This window comes from Heterodontus francisci, chromosome 37, assembly GCF_036365525.1.
Source record: "Heterodontus francisci isolate sHetFra1 chromosome 37, sHetFra1.hap1, whole genome shotgun sequence".
NCBI lineage: Eukaryota > Metazoa > Chordata > Chondrichthyes > Heterodontiformes > Heterodontidae > Heterodontus > Heterodontus francisci.
Window position 1 is genome coordinate 4,613,766 of NC_090407.1, and position 20,326 is coordinate 4,634,091.

The 20,326-nt window shown below is 43.5% G+C and overlaps 1 protein-coding gene and 1 long non-coding RNA gene across 11 annotated transcripts in view; one reads left to right on the forward strand and one right to left on the reverse strand.

Moving 5' to 3' along the window:
• Nucleotides 1–20,326, reverse strand: part of mib2 (MIB E3 ubiquitin protein ligase 2) — a 246,169-nt gene that overhangs the window by 142,691 nt on the left and 83,152 nt on the right. The window lies entirely within an intron of this gene.
• Nucleotides 1–20,326, forward strand: part of LOC137351970 (uncharacterized) — an 81,678-nt gene that overhangs the window by 55,778 nt on the left and 5,574 nt on the right. The window lies entirely within an intron of this gene.

Sequence of the window (20,326 nt, forward strand, 5' to 3'; positions counted from 1 at the left end):
TCAAAATGGGTACATGCAGACCCAAATAAATTAGTTTAGGCATGGCAGGAGCAGTTTTTTTCCTTTTGGTCAGCTGGCCTGTTCCGCTTGTACACTTCATACCACAAAAAAAATTACAAATGGTTAAACCTGCCCAATTGTTTAAAATATATCAAAATATCATTTTTGGGCATACTTGCTGTTCTGACTCAAAGGTAATCTGAGGCTGAAGCTCAGCGGGTACAAGTGTGCAGCCAAGCAAAGGACAGGGAAGGTTGCAAATTGTGTTGCTCGTGGTGGCATTAACATTAATGCTGTGATAGTAGGTTTGTGGTCAGGTTAACAGCAGAGCCCAGAATGGCATTAGTGTTTCGCAGCCTCATCTGTCTTTGTCTGACACTAGTTAATCCTTTAAAAATCAAACACTTGTGGAAACATGAACTACTGATCTAGAGGCCATATGGATTATCAAAATGTTTACGTCATGCTGACATTTTACAGAAGGAATGTGTGTGTTTCCACTGAGAGCTCTAATCTAAGCAAGCCCCAATACAAACTCAAACATGGAACAAGGGAAATAGCAGGCAATGCCCAATACAACTGGACCTCCAGGATACAGAGTTCAGCGGGTTCAGGTAGGTAACACCGAATGTAATAGACCAAGCAATGGTACAAAAATCAGAGCTCACCCCCACTATACAGACTTGGTTCAAATAGGATCCTGAACAGGATGCCATCACGCCACTGTCTATCTGCATTGCTGGATTCTGATAAGTTCAATAACACAGCAATAAATTAACTATCTGAACACTCCAAGATTGCTTTCAAAATGATATTATTTGTATTGATTCCCTGTAATTCTCGAACATTTATTTATGTTGACCACATATAGAAGTAAAAAGATCATAGCAATGCTATCAAAACCAGAGGAAGAGGAATCTGATAAAATATTGGTAGAAGCAGAGAGAGTAGAACCAATGGACAGGGAAAAAATTGAGGGAGGAGGTACTAAAAAGGCTGGCTATGCTTGGGGTCGATAAATCACCTGATCCGGATGGTTCGCATCCCAGGTTGCTAAAGGAAGTGGGGGTGGAGATAGCGGAAGGGCTTGCCATAATCTTCCAAACTTCCCTGGATTCGGGGGAAATGCCAGAGGATTGGAGAGTGGCAAATGTGACACCCTTATTCAAGAAAGAGTGTAAGGACAGTCCTAGCAACTACAGGCCAGTTAGTTTATCAGTGGTGGGTAATGTTTTAGAAAAAAATAATCAGAGAAAAAAAAATCAACAGACACTTAGAAAGGCTTAAGTTAATTAAGGAGAGCCAGCACAGATCTGTAAAAGGCAGATCATGCTTGACTAACTGAATTTTTAGATGAACAGAGAAGGTTGATGAAGGGAATGCGGTGGATGTTGTCTATATGGATTTTAAGAAAGCGTTTGATAAACGACCACATAAAAGACTGGTCAACAAAATTGAAGTTCATGGAAAAGGTGGGTCAGTGTCCAATTGGATAAAAAAAATGTAGTTACAAGAATAGCTTGGAGAAGCTGGGTCTTTTCCACCCTGGAGAGATTTGATAGAGGTGTACAAGATTATGACCGGCTTAGATAAGTTAGATAAGGAAAAACTGTTCCCATTAACTGATGGTATAAGGAGTAGCAGACACAGATTTAAGCTTTTGGGCAAGAGATACAGGAGGAATGTGAGCAAGAACTTTTCTACGCAACAAGTGGCAATGACCTGGAACTCGCTGCCCACGAGAGAAGTAGAAGCAGAGACAATCAATGATTTCAAAAGGAAATTGGATGGGCACTTGAAGGAAATAAACATGTAGGGTGACAGGGATTGAGCAGGGGAGTGGGAATGACTGGATTGTTCTGCAAAGAGCCAGCATGGATTCAATGGGCCAAATGGCGTCCATCTTGCCATAAATTAATCTATGTTAAAAAAAATCCAATCAGGTGTATAAACCACCTTAATGAATTATGTATAGGTAACTACAGTAACTTCATGGATGTAATATAGTTTCATAATTCAGTCTACAGTTCTCAACCCAGAAATATTTGGGCTCATAGATACTTTCCCTGCACCTGATTGATGAGGCTTTAAGCTCCCCAGATAGCAGGACTCGGGCCTCTTGTCAATGACGCCAGCTGGCGAAGGGAGTGCAAGATCAGGCCACTACCAGCATCGCTGCTGCAGTCAGGAGTGGGTCCAGGTTCAGAGCCAGAGATCGGGGGTTGACCATGTTGGGGACAGGAGCAGAGGCAATGGGTGGGGCGGGGGGGGGGGGTTGCAGCAGCCATTGTTTCCTTTAATGTGGAGTTGGGAGGAGCACGACTTCTTCTCCCAGTTCCACATTCAGGTAAATTACTTAACTCCTTGGTTGAGCCCAGCAGACGACGCCCACGCCCATTCTGGAGTGCAGCCAGTTCTGACACTGGCTGCCTCAGGGCAAAATCAGGCACGTCGTGAGGGGGCTGTCAACAGACATTAGGCCCCTATTTGCATATGCAAAGGACACAATTTCCATTTCAGATGTGGATAAAGGGCATATGTTATTTTCTTACTCAGTATAGTGGATGACGCACTTCCAGACGCAATTGTCCACAATTCCTGCTCGCAATTTTGAGCCCTCAGTAGCACCAGAAAAACGCTAGGCCGTGAACTCTTTAACCATATTCACTGTTTGTATCCATTAGTCTCCTTATATATTATACTACATAGCAAAATAGCTTTTATATTTGAAAACAGATCACATTGAGACAGAATGTTAATTAATTCTGTAAATGTTTATCATTTGCAATTAAAAATAATGGATGAATTATGTCAAAGTCAGTTTCCTTGCCTGTACACTGTAGTTTGTTTATTACATGAGTACATTCAATTATTAGATCACAGTGGAGCCATGTGGAGCAATCTCTAAGTAACTCATTGGCCAGGAAACCCACAAGATTGGGTAGAACACTGGTTTTACACACTACCGAATATTACTATCCACTGCCTTCAATGGAGTGTGTTATCAGGGAGCGTGAAATACCTGTATTGCACCCGATCCTATCAGATCCCCACCCATCGAGTTAGGTTGAAAATGCTCCCATTATGGCTGTTACAAAGTATGGAATATCAAATGGGTGAGTTTAAGAACACATCTCCTAACAGAGTTTCTATCAAAAAAGGGAAACCGAGTTTATAGAAAGTTTAGACTACCATTATTCCTTTGTGGACATGTGTTTTAGCCTATAAGGGAACTGATTCATTACTGGACTGAAGGCAGCAGCACAAGTAGATAAGGTAGTTAGGAAGGCATATGGGATACTTGCCTTTATTAGCCGAGGCATAGAATATAAAAGCAGGGAGGTTATGATGGAGCTGTATAAAATGCTAGTTCTCTCCGCATAAGTCAGTCTCCTGCCATCTCAGGAATCAGTCTGGTGAACCTTCGCTGCACTCCCTCCATATCAAGAACATCCTTCCTCAGATAAGGAGACCAAAACTGCACACAATACTCCAGATGTAGTCTCACCAAGGCCTTGTATAATTGCAGCATGACATCCTTGCTCCTGTACTCGAATCCTCTCGCTATGAAAGCCAACATACCATTTGCCTTCTTAACTGCCTGCTGCACCTGCATGCTTACTTTCAGCGACTGGTGCACAAGGACACCCAGGTCTCACTGCACCTCCCCCTTTCCCAATCTATCGCCGTTCAGATAATAATCTGCCTTTCTGTTTTTGCCACCAAAGTGGATAACCTCACATTTATCCACATTATACTGCATCTCCCATGTATTTGCCCACTCACTCAACCTGTCCAAATCACACTGGAGCGTCTCTGCATCCTCCTCACAGCTCACACTCCCACCCAGCTTTCTGTCATCTGCAAACTTGGATATATTACCTTTAATTTCAGCTATGAAGAGAGACTGGATAGGCTAGGGTTGTTTTTCTTAGAGCAGTGAAGGCGGAGGGGGGACTTGATTGAGGTATACAAAATTATGAGGGGCATAGATAGGAAGAAACTTTTCCCCTTTGCGGAGGTGTCAATAACCAGGGGGCATAGATTTAAGGTAACGGGCAGGAGGTTTAGAGGGGATTTGAGGGAAAAAAATTTCACCAAGAGGGTGGTTGGAATCTGGAACACATTGCCTGAGTATTGGTACAGGCAGGAACCCTCAAAATATTTAAGAAATATTTAGATGAGCAGTTGAAATGCCATAGCATACAAGGCTATGGGCCAAATGCTGGAAAATGGGATTAGAATAGACAGGTTTGATGGCTGGCGCGGACATTGGGGGTGGGGGGGGGCGCGAAGGGCCTGTTTCTGTGCTGTATAACTATGACTAGATGAGATGCAAGCACTTTAAAGCAATAATCAGAACTCTGAATTCACATGAAGTTGTCGGAGTATCAGATAGCTCCCTAATGGCTATGTTTATCCAACAAGCACCTGAGACTCGTACAATCCCTGATCTGTACTAAGTTTACAACAGAAGCATCATAATTCGCCTCAGCACTCTAAACTGCTCAAATTGACCATTGCAGGGAATGCAAGTATCTGGGTGTCAGGTGAGGACAGTGCTGCAATGTGCCCTGCAGTAGAAGAGCCTGCCTTCAGGTAAAGAGAACAGAGAAAACTGGCAAAAAATAAAAAGCATCATGGTGATCTCAAAAGAATGGAGATTATGTTTATCCAAAACAAAGTTCAGCTAGTAGAACCTTCAGGAAGTTTTTGCATAGAGCTCCTAATGCTCCTACACAAACTATTCAGCTGTAAAGAGATAATGGTACGATCATAGAACCACAGAAACGATATGGCACAGAAGCAGGCCATTCAGCCCATCGCGTCTATGCTGGCTGAAAAAACTAGCCCCCCCTCCCCAAGCTAATTCCACTTTCCAGCACCTGGTCCATAGCCTTGCAGGTTAGAGCACTTCAGGAGCAGGTCCAGGTACCTTTTAAATGAATTGAGGGTTTCTGCCTCCACCACCGATCCGGGTAGTGAATTCCAGACACCCACCACCCTCTGGGTGAAAAGGTTTTTCCTCATGTTCCCTCTAATCCTTCTACCAATCACCTAAAATCTGCAATCCTTCTACCAATCACCTTGTGCAAATCTATTTTAAAGGTCTAGTTAACAAATTGGTTCTTAGGAAAATCATTATGCAAACTGAGAATGGCATTTTTAGATGGCAAGACAAACTGAATGCTTCATTTAGCAGAAATAATCTCATTGAGAAGTTTTTGTTGTGTAGATGTTAAACACATGCTATTTTCACAGCCACCCTCCTTTCACAAGAGTGAAAATTAAAAATTGATATTACTCACAATTTCTATCATAGACTCTATTAAAGAATAAACACTTGCATTTATATAGTGCCTTTCACCACCTCAGGACATTCCAAAGTACTTTACAGCGAATGAAGTACTTTTGAAGTGACATCACTGTTGTAACATAGGAAACGCAGCAGCCAATTTGCACACAGCAAGCTCTATTAGCAATGAGATAATGGCCATATAATCTGTTTTCTGTGGTGTTGGTTCAAAGAAATATTGGCCAGAACACCAGGGATAACTCCCCTGCACTTTTTTAAAATAATGGCATAGGATCTGTTACATCCACCTGAGCAGTCAGTCAGGGTTTCAGTTTAACTATTCATCCAAAAGATCACATTGCTGACAGCACATCAGAACACCGGAACAGGAGTAGACCATTTAGCTGTTTGAGCCTGTTCTGTCTCCCTCAGTACTGCATTGGAGTGTCAGTCTAGAAATTGTGGTATTCGCCAGTTAATGTAAACAGCTGACTCATCATTAAAGTCCACATGAAAACCAACTTTTCTTCTACAATATTTTTTTATTTATTTTTTATTTAGAGATACAGCACTGAAACAGGCCCTTCGGCCCACCGAGTCTGTGCCGACCATCAACCACCCATTTATACTAATCCTACACTAAATCCATATTCCTACCACATCCCCACATTTCCCTACCACCTACCTATACTAGGGGCAATTTATAATGGCCAATTTACCCATCAACCTGCAAGTCTTTGGCATGTGGGAGGAAACCGGAGCACCTGGAGGAAACCCACGCAGACACAGGGAGAACTTGCAAACTCCACACAAGCAGTACCCAGAATTGAACGCGGGGTCGCTGGAGCTGTGAGGCTGCGGTGCTAACCACTGCGCCACTGTGCCGCCCTTTGGACACTTTTTTTGTTTCTGAGAACAACACTCTAATCTTTTACTGCCTTTTATACTGCATGATTTCCACCAGTGGCATCTCCGCACGATAGCCAAAAGTTAAATGGGAAGATAGACACACAAACACCAGCATCCTCACCGAAGCCAATTCCTCCAGCATCGCAACCACGACCATGCAAAACCAGCTCCAATGGTCTGGCCATTACATCCGCATGCCAAATAATCGGCCTCCGAAGCAGATCTTGTTTGCACAACTTAAGGATGGCACTCGATCTCAAGGGGGATAGAGAAAATATTTTAAGGACACTCTGAAAGCCTCATTGAAAAGGGGATAAACGGACATCTGTACACGGGAGGAACCTGCCGCTAACCACACCATGTGGCGACATCCCATCCAACAAGCCACATCATTGCCAGAAACCGACCACAAAAACTTTGCTGCAGAGAAGCTTTGAAAGCCGAGAGAGCGTAGAATCCTGCCTCGAGAACCCCCCCCCCCCACCCACCCCACTTCAAGGCAACACTTGTCCTCTCTACGCAAAAACCTGTGGTTCCAGGATTGGCCTGCTGAGTCACCTGAGGACACACAAATCATGAACCCTGCCAGACGTCACCCTCGTTTCGAGGGACTGACAATTGCATGATTGTTTGTATGAGAAGTAGAATAAGGCACTGAATGAAATATATAGTTCAGCTTCTGAGGAGAATTTCCATCTAGTGACATTTTAGTTCAGCATCAGGGACCTAGATATGCACCAGCAACATTCCACTGGATGTTGGCAAAAAACACCTATTTATACTCGAATTGTTAAAAGTAATCCCTTTGTTTGACAGGCCAAGTTATTTGATTTGTCCAACAGGGTGGCCAACTTAAAGTTGCTTGGTAAGGTTACAAAATGTCTTGTAATGCATTCTGACATTTCATCATTCTATGGCAGATTTTGAAGGTTGTTAAACACAATCAGTGGAGAAAAGAAAACACTTCTTTCCTCCCATCCCCGCCTCCATCCATGATATCCATTTCCAAAATACCTGCTCTGAATCCAGCAGATTCAGCCTGAACTGAATTGCAGGGTGTACTAAAAACTAGCCCAGTGACACTGCTTACTGGTGAAGCAACATATTTCACTACATTATAGCAGAACTGAAGGCGATGCCAACATTGCTTCATCTCAAGAGTTGCAATTTGGAACCTAGGAGGGTCCCTGATGTAAGAATGAGAATTAGGCTAGAAATAGATTCAAAAGTGGGGAAATAAAGCCCGATAGAAAAAGTGCATTGGAAATAGCACGGCAGAAAAAAAATTTATAGGAAGGAAGCTACATTTTCAGGAACTGTGCATATATGCAGACTTTTAACACATTGATAGTTATTACATTGTTTCATAATATAATGATGGATGAAATATTTTATAAAACGTGGCAACTTTTGTGTAAGCTCACTTCAGATGCCTAAAAGAGTGATCATTATACTGCTTGGAAGTATATTCCTTGTGAGTCACTGTTTGCCAACATGCCACCAATACCTTTAAATCTGTGCCAGACCCACACAGAGTATATATTTATTTTTCAGCAAAGTTCTGTTTATATGTAATTGTTTAATACACTTTCCCATCTAAATGTTAGTTACAAATTTAACAAAGAAGCCAAAAAGAAACACTCAAACTGTTCTCCAGAGTATTCTATTTACACATGCACAGAGGTCAGTTTAGATTAATATAAATAATGCACTGTTGGAAAATAGCCAAACTGGAAATGCAGCACCAGATGCAGTGAGTTAGTGTATGTAGATCAATGCCTTGTACAGTGCTGAGATGGGTAAGTATCACTCCAAAACAAATGCTAAACTATGCATGACAAAGTTATTTAAAATCATTACATGCATACATGAAGGCACAGAAGCTCTAATAAATATTTAACAGGATCTTCGTAAAAGTCAGACCCTATTACCAGGAATTAAAGCATTAACTGTCCAAACCTCACTTATTAGGATTTATTAATTTGATTCCTCATTCACATTTTAATGAAGTTGTAAATTGCCCGAGTTATTTGAAAGTACATCAGATAGCTTAGGCGGGCCTCCGAGGCTCGTTTATCATGCTGAGCAAAATGTTTAAGTGACTATCTTTGATTTTAAATAATGGAAAACAGTCTGTTTACAAAAAGTTAAGTGCAGCCAACTTTCCAGCATTTCGGAATGCTGGTTGTGAACTGATATCAAGAGCTGCCCATTGTGGGTTATATGTTTCAATTCTGTACAACATGTAGATGAACAAGACTGAAGCCTCAGAGAAAATCTAATGAACAGCAGTGCACTTGTGAATACAGGCAAGGATGTTTGTTACTGTCTGACTGAATCCAGCAATCTAGGAATGAATATATGGTGCATTTCATCATCTTTAGACATCTATATCAGAAAACTCTTCCGAAAAATAGTCAGCCAATCTCAATTTCCATTTCATTTTATGGAGGTATGTCTGCGACACAATGGAAGGCTAACTATAATGTGGCTTGTTCAAAAACAACGCAAAATAGTAAGGAATAGCTCATTTTAGCAAAGAAAAGAATGAAGCAAAGCAAAATGTAATCTCTAGGTGACAATTTTCCGTCATTGTACTTTGCAAGTGCATACAAAGACCCATCACAATGCAGTGCTGCCTAGATTGCTAATTCTAGACCAAGCCCACATCAGTAATTAAAAATTATCTATTGAATTAATTATATATATCTATAATTAACAATTCTGCATTTTGGTGCATGCCTGATGTGGCAATGTATCACTAGAATTGGAGTAGTACAGCACAAAAGGAGGCATTTGGCCCATCGGGTCTGCACCAGCTCTTCCAAAGACCAATCCAGATAGTCCTACTGTCCCACTCTTTCCCCATATCCCTGCAACTTTTTCTCCAAGTGCTAATCCAATGCCCCTTTGATAGCTACTTATGCATCTGTATTTGCCTCCCTATCGGGCACTGCATTCCAAATCCTAACCATCCCATTGCCCACCTTTCATGATCCAGTCCCTCAGGCCTCACCATTCACGCCCCTCATGGATGCCCAAAATTGGGCGAGGCTGAATTTTTTGCACCATAGCTCCCTCCTACTCCCTTACTCCAGGTCCCTCGCTAACTGCATAATGGACAACCTTCCTCTTAGAGTTTATAAATTCGACATCTTAACTGTTGAATCAAATCTTCACCTCTTTCCAAATCTGGTGGTACAGTTCTACTTTAACTACATTGCAAAATGCCAGTAGTACAACTTGGGCCTTTAAGTCAGTTCAAACCCCAAAATAGGACTTGAGCACACATATCTCAGCTGCACTGATAGAGATGCTATTTTTGGATGAGACATTAGACCAAGGTTCTAGCAGCCTGTTCAAGTGGATATAAAGATCTCATGGCACTTGACTAGATATTGGATTTCCTTTATAATTCAGGAGACCAACTCAATATACATACTACCAATCACTGTATTTGTCTGCTTTAAATCAGAAGTCTTCAATTTTTAACTCCCTTTGATCCACTTCCAGTTATACCCTGGCAGCAGCTGTTAATCCCCTTCTGAACAAAGGTAAAGCACTTACCAGAAACAAAATAAAGATAATAAGGGAAATTAAACATACCACCACCACAAAATCTCATCCTCTGTCCGGTCATAGTCTTCTCCCTCTCTTGTTCTTCTTTCACCATCTCAGCAACCTGAAGTAACAAGATACTTCATCCCCATTATAGACAGCATATTATAACTTAAATGAGTTAATAAGCGGAGCCGCCAGGTCTCCCAGATAAATTATTGAAAAACTGTCTTATCTGCGGCACACACTGAACTAGTCAATTTCCAAAACATAGCTCATATCTTCGTTTTATAGAACTAAATCAAACAAAAACTCATCAAACTACTTAATACTCACTTGGAATCCTTTCAACTTCATTCCACATTATAAACCTCTCGTGTGTACTTTCTAATGGAGTTGGCTTCACAACATATCTCAGAACCAGAACTCCTAAATCCTGTCCCTCCCTCTTTGACACCGAATTCACTTTTATCAGAAAAATTGCTCTGGGACTTAACCATATCATCCGATTTTCCACTGTACTTATCCAAATTCTTCTTGAATTTTCTGGTACAGCCAGCCTCTACTGGCAACCTATTCCATACATTCACTGCCATCACATTCACAGCCATACTCTATATTTAAGACCATGTCCTCTTGCGAATTTATCATATTGTTTTAGGAAAATCCTCCATCCATGTTTTGAATACTCATTCCACGGAAGAAAAAAAAATTCTGGAAGTCTCCAACATTAACTTGCAACTGATGGAAACCATAACAAATGGGTAAATCTGAAGATTCCTCTTGATTCTATTAGAGAGTTATATGACATAACTATAAAGTGTAGTGTACTGCCAGGCATGACTCAGTGCCAGAGGGTCAGAAGATTGTGACCCACTCCAGGGACTTGAACACTAAAATCTAGGCTGACACTTTACTGCTGTGCTGAGACAGTGCTGCACTGCCAGAGGGGATGTCTTTTGGAGGAGATGCTAAACCAAGGCCCTGTCTGCTCTCTCAGGTGGATGTGAAACATCCCATGGCACTATTTTGAAGAGTAGGGGAGCTACCTTGGTGTCCTGGTCAATATTTATCCCTCAACCAACATCAGCAAAATGACGACTCTAGCCAGCACAGACGCGATGGGCTGAATGGCCTCCTTCTGTGCCTTAACTTTTCTATAATTCTAGTCATTATCACATGTTTTTTTCTTTTCGTTCATGGGATGTGGGCGTCACTGGCCAGGCCAGCATTTATTGCCCATCCCTAATTGCCCTCGAGAAGGTGCTGGCGAGCTGCCTTCTTGAACCGCTGCAATCCATGTGGGGTAGGTCAACCCAGAGTGCTGTTAGGAAGGGAGTTCCAGGATTTTGATCCAACGACAGTGAAGAAACTGCGATATAGTTCCAAGTCAGGATGGTGTGTGGCTTGGAGGGGAACTTGCAGGTGGTAGCGTTCCCATGCATCTGCTGCCCTTGTCCTTCTAGGTGGTAGAGGTCGTGGGTTTGGAAGGTGCTGTCGCAGGAGCCTTGGTGCGTTGCTGCAGTGCATCTTGTAGCTGGTACACGCCGCTGCCACTGTGCGTTGGTGGTGAAGGGAGTGAACTTTTTTGTGAATGGGGTGCAAATCAAGCGGGCTGCTTTGTGCTGAATAGCGTCAAGCTTCTTGAGTGTTGTTGGAGCTGCGCCCATCCAGGCAAGTAGAGAGTATTCCATCACACCCCTGACTTGTGCTGTGTAGATGGTGGACAGGCTTTGGGGCGTCAGGAGGTGAGTTACTCGCCGCAGGATTCCTAGCCTATGACCTGCTCTTGTAGCCACAGTATTTATATGGCTACTCCAGTTCAGTTTCTGGTTAATGATAGCCCCCAGGATATTGATCGTGGGTTGTTTATGGAAGGCTGCTGTGCGCAAAACCAGCTGCTGCATTTCCTACATTACAACTTCAAAAAGTACTTTGTTGGCTGTAAAAGGACATTGGGACAACCTGAGGTCATGAAAGGTGCTATATAAGTGCAAATCTTTCTTTAGAAAGGTCTTCCAATTATCATTTGGCAACTTTTCATTACATTTTTCCCTTGCTACTTCATGGGTCTGCAATTTGCCCTGAAATGTGAGCATTTTGAAAAATACTGCACAGGGTCACCAGTGGAGTTAGGTGGGGAATGCAAGGATCGAAATACCCACTTAATTTCCATCTTTAGAAATTCTGATCGCCGCAGAAGCCTGGATAGAATAACCTGGTTAAACAGGTTATATTCTTCCTCTCCACTTTCTGTAGCAAACCTATTAGGCAGCGACTGTTATTTCGGGAAAGATTTTTCAAATTGTCTTACTTATATTATCAGTGTTGCCTTTTTGTTCTTCAGCACTTCTAGTTGCTTCACTGGCAGACACTAATCAATCTTCCACTCCAGGCAACCTCTCCTCCAACTCTGCAATCTTGATTCTATTTTAGATCCATTTTTGAGCACCATCTACACTTAAATTAACTCAGTTTTTTTCAATGTCTGCTCATTCTCTCAGAACAGAATGCCAGTGTAAAGGAGAAACAGTATCAGGTGAACCCCCAATAGCAACCTAAGATATGCCATCATCATTGACAAGATCTCAACCTGTTCCAATTTGCATCCCCGATGCTTTACTCAATGTTCAAACTATGTAAGTGGCTTCATCAGCGAGTACGCCCATATTCCTCAGATCAAACTGTCTTTTGTGAATTGATATGATTTCTCTTTTACTTTATCACTAAACTGTGAATTTGACTTCTTCTCTTTCTTGCTCCCTTGCTTTGTTTTTTCCTACAGCCATATTTTTAAAACTTTTCTCAGTTACACTTTTTAATTTTCTCTTCTCGACTTCTTTATTCTCTCCTCTCTTTCCCTTCTGCAATTCCTTCCACCCCCAACTTGTCCCATTTTGCATTCTTAAAATTTCTTTGATATTGTTCTTGTGCCATTGGTTTTCAACTCATTGGTCTTATACATCCAGCAGAAAATGCAAGCTAAGTACTCAATGACAAGATACCAGCACATAGGCGCACATGGCAATTCACTGGAAATGACAGCAAGCACCAATATTTTGCACAAGTGCACTCATTAAACTGTCACAGCTAGTCTGCCTGCGTATGTACTATACACTGCGATTTCTTCACATGGAGACCAACTGCATTATTTGAATGTAAATGCAAGATGATGGCACATTTAGGTCCTGCAATAGAAATCAGCCTTAAACTCTTATTTTCTAACAGAAATACAAGCTCAAATTCCCCTGACAGACCTCACCTTGAGACTCTGGTAAGGAAAATTAAAGCCAGCACCACAAGGATGATCTAACGATGCAACAATGAAGCTGTTAGTCCAAAGAGTGCGGCAACTGGAGTTACCAGTAGCATAAAATAGTCCTGATAGTTCCACCCACAAGCTGCAGCCTTTAACACAGGAGGTTCACAGCTCTCTCCATAACTCAATGAACCCACATCGCACAGTCAAACCTTACCCACATCATAATTTTGTAAGATTCATTAGGTTTATTGGTTATGTTGTAATGTAATTATATAGTAGGATTATTGAGCAGCACATATAGTGCACTAATTAGCAGATTAATTTATTATGCATCTGCAAGTTTCAGAACAGTTCTGCGTGTTATCTGTTGACACATAAGAAACCAAAGAATATCCACAGAGCTCCTTGCTTAGCTCATCGAAAAGTTGGTCCATCACTGAAGCATTACTATCCCATTTCTGGGAGATACATCAAGACCAATATCGCAACTACTCCCATACAGGATTATATGGTGAGGGTAGCTGGATGGCAATATTGTACCTTTAGTTATTACTAACTGAATAAAGAAGAACAATTATTAATGGGGTAAATGGCTATTCAGTCATCAAATGAAAGGGGCCCGTAACTGGTCTTGGAAAGCATTATTTCATTGTTTGAATAGATTTTTGAACAATCTAGAATACTTACAGACTTTTACCTTTCACCACAAAAAAATAGCATGGATTCAATTCCGACTAAAAATGCTCAAGGTAACTTCTTTGAGCTTTTTTGACCATTCAGAACTAACAAATTGGAGGCTGTTCTACTTAAGGCATAGAACATAGAACAGTACAGCACAGTACAGGCCCTTCGGCCCACGATGTTGTTCCGAACCTTTAGCCTACTCTAAGATCAAACTACGTACATACCCTTCATACTACTATCATCCATGTACCTATCCAAGAGTCGCTTAAATGTCCCTAATGTATCTGCTTCTACTATCACCGCTGGCAGTGCATTCCACACACCCACCACCCTCTGTGTAAAGAACCTACCCTTGACATCTCCCCGAAACCTTCCTCCAATCGCCTTAAAATTATGCCCCCTGGTGATAGCCCTTTCCACCCTGGGAAAAAGTCTCTGACTATCCACTCTATCTATGCCTATCATCTTGTACACCTCTATCAAGTCACCTCTCATCCTTCTACGCTCCAATGAGAAAAGCCCCAGCTCCCTCAACCTTTCTTCGTAAGACATGCACTCCAGTCCAGGCAGCATCCTGGTAAATCTCCTCTGCACCCTCTCTAAAGCTTCCACATCCTTCCTATAATGAGGCGACCAGAACTGAACACAATATTCCAAGTGTGGTCGAACCAGGGCCTTATAGAGCTGCAGCATAACCTCGCGGCTCTTAAACTCAATCCCCGTTAATGAAAGCCAACACACCATACGCTTTCTTAACAACCCTATCAACCTGGGTGGCAACTTTGAGCGATCTATGGACATGGACCCCAAGATCCCTCTGTTCCTCCACACTACCAAGATTCCTGTCTTTAAGCCTGTATTCTGCATTCAAATTCGACCTTCCAAAATGAATCACTTCACACTTTTCCAGGTTGAACTCCATCTGCCACTTCTCAGCCCAGCTCTGCATCCTGTCAATCTCCCGTTGCAACCTACAACAGCCTTCCACACTATCCACAACTCCAGTAACCTTCGTGTCATCGGCAAACTTGCTAACCCAGCCTTCCACTTCCTCATCCAAGTCATTTATAAAAATCACAAAGAGCAGAGGTCCCAGAACAGATCCCTGCGGAACACCACTGGTCACCGAGCTCCAGGCTGAATACTTTCCATCTACTACCACCCTCTGTCTTCTATGGGCCAGCCAATTCTGTATCCAGACAGCCAAATTTCCCTGAATCCCATGCCTCCTTACTTTCTGAATGAGCCTACCATGGGGAACCTTATCAAACGCCTTGCTAAAATCCATATACACCACATCCACTGCTCTTCCTTCATCAACATGTTTTGTCACATCTTCAAACAATTCAATAAGGCTTGTGAGGCATGACCTGCCCCTCACAAAGCCATGCTGACTGTCTCTAATCAAACTATGCTTTTCCAAATAATCATAAATCCTGTCTCTCAGAATCCTCTCCAATAATTTGCCCACCACCGACGTAAGGCTGACTGGTCTGTAATTCCCAGGGTTATCCCTATTCCCTTTCTTGAACAAGGAAATAACATTTGCCACCCTCCAATCATCTGGTACTACTCCAGTGGACAGTGAGGACGCAAAGATCATCGCCAAAGGCGTGGCAATCTCTTCCCTTGCTTCCCGTAATATCCTTGGGTATATCCCGTCTGGCCCCGGGGACTTACCTGTCCTCATGTCTTTCAAAATTTCCAGCACATCCTCCCTCTTAATATCAAGCTGTTCCAGCATATCAGCCTGTTTCACGCTGTCCTCACAAACGACCAGGTCCCTCTCACTAGTGAATACTGAAGCAAAGTATTCATTAAGGACCTCCCCTACCTCCTCCGACTCCAGGCACAAGTTCCCTCCACTATCCCTGATCGGCCCTACCCTCACTCTGGCCATCCTCTTGTTCCTCACATAAGTGTAGAACGCCTTGGGATTTTCCTTAATCCTACCCGCCAAGACTTTTTCATGTCCCCTTCTAGCTCTCCTAAGTCCATTCTTCAGTTCCTTCCTGGCTACCTTGTAACCCTCTAGAGCCCTGTCTGATCCTTGCTTCCTCAACCTTAAGTAAGCTTCCTTCTTCCTCTTGACTAGCTGTTCCACATCTCTTGTCATCCAAGGTTCCTTCACCCTACCATCCCTTCCTTGCCTCATCGGGACAAACCTATCCAGCAGTCGCAGCAAGTGCTCCCTAAACAACCTCCACATTTCTGTCGTGCATTTCCCTGAGAACATCTGTTCCAAATTTATGCTCCCCAGTTCCTGCCTAATCGCATTGTAATTTCCCCTCCCCCAATTAAAAATTTTCCCATCCCGTCTGCTCCTATCCCTCTCCATGACTATAGTAAAGGTCAGGGAGTTGTGATCACCATCACCGAAATGCTCTCCCACCGAGAGATCTGCCACCTGGCCTGGTTCGTTGCCAAGCACCAAATCCAACATCGCCTCCCCTCTAGTCGGCCTGTCTACATATTGAGTCAGGAAACCTTCCTGAACACACCTGACAAAAACTGCTCCATCCAAACTATTTGCACTAAGGAGGTTCCAATCAATATTAGGGAAGTTGAAGTCACCCATGACAACAACCCTGTTACTTCTGCACCTTTCCAAAATCTGCCTCCCAATCTGTTCCTCCGTGTCTCTGTTGCTATTGGGGGGCCTATAGAAAACTCCCAATAAAGTGACTGCTCCTTTCCTGTTTCTGACTTCCACCCATAATGACTCAGTAGACAAACCCTCCTCGACGACCTCCCTTTCTGCAGCTGTGATACTATCCCTGATTAGCAATGCCACTCCCCCACCTCTTTTACCTCCCTCCCTATTCCTTTTGAAACATCTAAACCCCGGAACATCCAACATCCATTCCTGCCCCTGTGATATCCAAGTCTCCGTAATGGCCACAACATCGGAGCTCCAAGTACTGATCCATGCTCTAAGTTCATCACCCTTATTCCTGACACTTCTTGCATTAAAATAGACACACTTCAACCCATCATACAGGCTGCAACTTTGCCCTGCCAACTGTCCAACCTTCCTCACAGACTCTCTGCACTCTGTATCTGCCTGTTCAACAGCTACCCCATCCACTGATCCGTAGCTCCGGTTCCCACCCCCTGCCAAACATAGTTTAAACCCTCACAAAGAGCGCTAGCAAACCTCCCGCCCAGGATATTGGTGCCCCTCCAGTTCAGATGCAACCCGTCCTTCTTGTACAGGTCCCACCTTCCCCAGAAGGTATCCCAATGATCCACATATCTGAAGCCCTCCCTCCTATACCAGCTGTGTAGCCACGTGTTCAGCTGCACTCGCTCCCTGTTTCTAGCCTCACTAGCACGTGGCACCGGTATCAATCCTGAGATTACTACTCTGCTCGTCCTGCCTTTTAGCTTCCAACTTAACTCCCTATATTCGCTTTTCAGGTCCTCATCCCCTTTCCTAGCTATGTCATGGGTACCGATGTGTACCACGACTTCTGGCTGCTCCCCCTCCCCCTCAAGAATCCCGTAAACTCAATCCGAGACATCCCTGACCCTGGCACCCGGGAGGCAACATACCATCCGGGAGTCTCGCTCGCGACCACAGAATCCCCTGTCTGTTCCTCTAACCATTGAATCTCCTAAGACTATCGCTCTCCTATTCTCCCCCCTTCCCTTCTGAGTCACAGAGCCAGGAGGCTCAGTGCCAGAGACCTGGCCGCTGTGGCTTTCTATTGGTAGGTCATCCCCCCCAACCGTATCCAAAACGGTATACTTATTATTGAGGGGAATGGCCACAGGGGATCCCTGCACTGTGCGCCTATTCCCTTTCCCTCCCCTGACGGTCACCCAGCTACCTTTATCCTGTAACTTAGATGTCACTACTTCCCTATAACTGCTCTCTATCACCCCCTCAGCCGCCTGAATGATCCGAAGTTCATCCAGCTCCAGTTCCCTAACGCGGTCTGTGAGGAGCTGGAGTTGGGTGCACTTCTCACAGGTGAAGTCAGCAGGGACACAAGTGGTGACCCTTACCTCCCACATCCTGCAAGAGGAGCATGCAACTGCCCCAGCTTCCATCCCCTCTGCTCTAAATTGACAGAGATTAAGTAAAAATAAAGGAAAACCTTACCTTACCAAACCCTCCACACAAGAGTCCTTTTGTTTTGGTTAGAGGAGGAGGATGGGTGGGAGACACTACAGGTGTAGTGTTTCGGGTTTAGCCACTGCCCGAATATATAAGTTCACTTACCCAGCAGTCCCCGTGTCCGCCGAATCGCTAGGTAAGTACTTTATAGTGAAACTTACCTTCCCAGCTGCCCCCTGGCTCGCACTCTCACTGCTACCGCTGTTCAAAAAGCAATCCTAAGAATAGCAGCTGAATGCCAACACTTGTTTTTATTGACAATTCATCTTGTTGTAATAAGGTAACAGCCTCAATAAAGTGTTGCACAAAGGTGGAATCTCGACAACAAAAGTGAATAACCTGCTTGCTGTAAAATTTATAAATTTCTTGGGAGCATTCATATCAGGAATTTAGAATGGGATGTCAATAAACATTTCTTCTATTCATGTTTCGCTGTAGAATATCCTTGAAAGTGTTAATGGTTTAATACAACTAATGTTTTTAATTTCCTTTATTTTTGTAGAAGGTCATTTACACAAGTGATGATTGAATACAATTTGGATTTGAAACATGGCAAACTATGTAATATAATTAAAAGCAAAATACTGCGGATGCTGGAAATCTGAAACAAAAACAAGAAATGCTGGATTCACTCAGCAGGTCTGGCAGCATCCATGGAAAGAGAAGCAGAGTTAACGTTTCGGGTCAGTGACCCTTCTTCGGAACTGACAAATATTAGAAAAGTCACAGATTATAAACAAGTGAGGTGGGGGTTGGGCAAGAGATAACAAAGGAGAAGGTGCAGATTGGACCAGGCCACATAGCTGACCAAAAGGTCACGGAGCAAAGGCAAACAATATGTTAATGGTGTGTTGAAAGACAAAGCATTAGTACAGATTAGGTGTGAATATACTGAATATTGAACATCAGCAAGTGCAAACCTGAAGAAAAACAACCTGAAAAAAACAGTGGGTAAGCAAACTGAACAAACTAAGATGAAATGAAATAAATGCAAAAAAAGATTGTAAAAAATGTAAAAAGGAATGCAAAAAAAAAAAAGAAAAAATAACTAAAAATGAAAGTAAAGTGGGGGGCTGTCATGCTCTGAAATTATTGAACTCAATGTTCAGTCCGGCAGGCTGTAGTGTGCCTAATCGGTAGATGAGATGCTGTTCCTCGAGCTTGCGTTGATGTTCACTGGAACACTGCAGCAATCCCAGGACAGAGATGTGAGCATGAGAGCAGGGGGGAGTGTTGAAATGGCAAGCAACCGGAAGCTCAGGGTCCTGCTTGCGGACTGAGCGGAGATGTTCCGCAAAGCGGTCACCCAGTCTGCGCTTGGTCTCCCCAATGTAGAGGAGACCACACTGTGAGCAGCGAATACAGTATACTACATTGAAAGAAGTACAAGTAAATCGCTGCTTCACCTGAAAGGAGTGTTTGGGGCCTGGGATAGTGAGGAGAGAGGAGGTAAATGGGCAGGTATTACACCTCCTGCGATTGCAAGGGAAGGTGCCCTGGGACGGGGACGAGGTGGTGGGGGTAATGGAGGAGTGGACCAGGGTGTCGCGGAGGGAACGATCCCTTCGGAATGCTGACAGGGGAAGGGAGGGGAAGATGCGACTGGTAGTGGCATCACGCTGGAGGTGGCGAAAATGGCGGAGGATGATCCTTTGGATATGGAGGCTGGTGGGATGAAAAGTGAGGACAAGGGGAACCCTGTCACGGTTCTGGGAGGGAGGGGAAGGGGTGAGGGTAGAGGTGCGGGGAATGGGTCGGACACGGTTGAGGGCCCTGTCAACCACAGTGGGGGGAAATCCTCGGTTGAGGAAAAAGGAGGTCATATCAGAAGCACCGTCATGGAAGGTAGCATCATCAGAGCAGATGCGTCGGAGACGGAGAAACTGGGAGAATGGAATGGAGTCCTTACAGGAGGTAGGGTGTGAAGAAGTGTAGTCGAGGTAGCTGTGGGAGTCAGTGGGCTTATAATGGATATTGGTAGACAACCTATCCCCAGAGATGGAGACAGAGAAGTCGAGGAAGGGAAGGGAAGTGTCAGAGATGGACCATGTAAAGGTGAGAGAAGGGTGGAAATTGGAAGCAAAGTTGATAAAGTTTTCGAGTTCGGGGCGGGAGCAGGAAACAGCACCGATGCAGTCATCAATGTACCGGAAAAAAAGTTGGGGGAGGGGGCCTGAGTAGGACTGGAACAAAGAATGCTCGACATATCCCACAAAAAGACATTTTTTACAATCTTTTTTTGCATTTATTTCATTTCATCTTAGTTTGTTCAGTTTGCTCACCCACTGTTTTTTTCAGGTTGTTTTTCTTCAGGTTTGCACTTGCTGATGTTCAATATTCAATATATTCACACCTAATCTGTACTAATGCTTTGTCTTTCAACACACCATTAACATATTGTTTGCCTTTGCTCCGTGACCTTTTGGTCAGCTATGTGGCCTGGTCCAATCTGCACCTTCTCCTTTGTTATCTCTTGCCCAACCCCCACCTCACT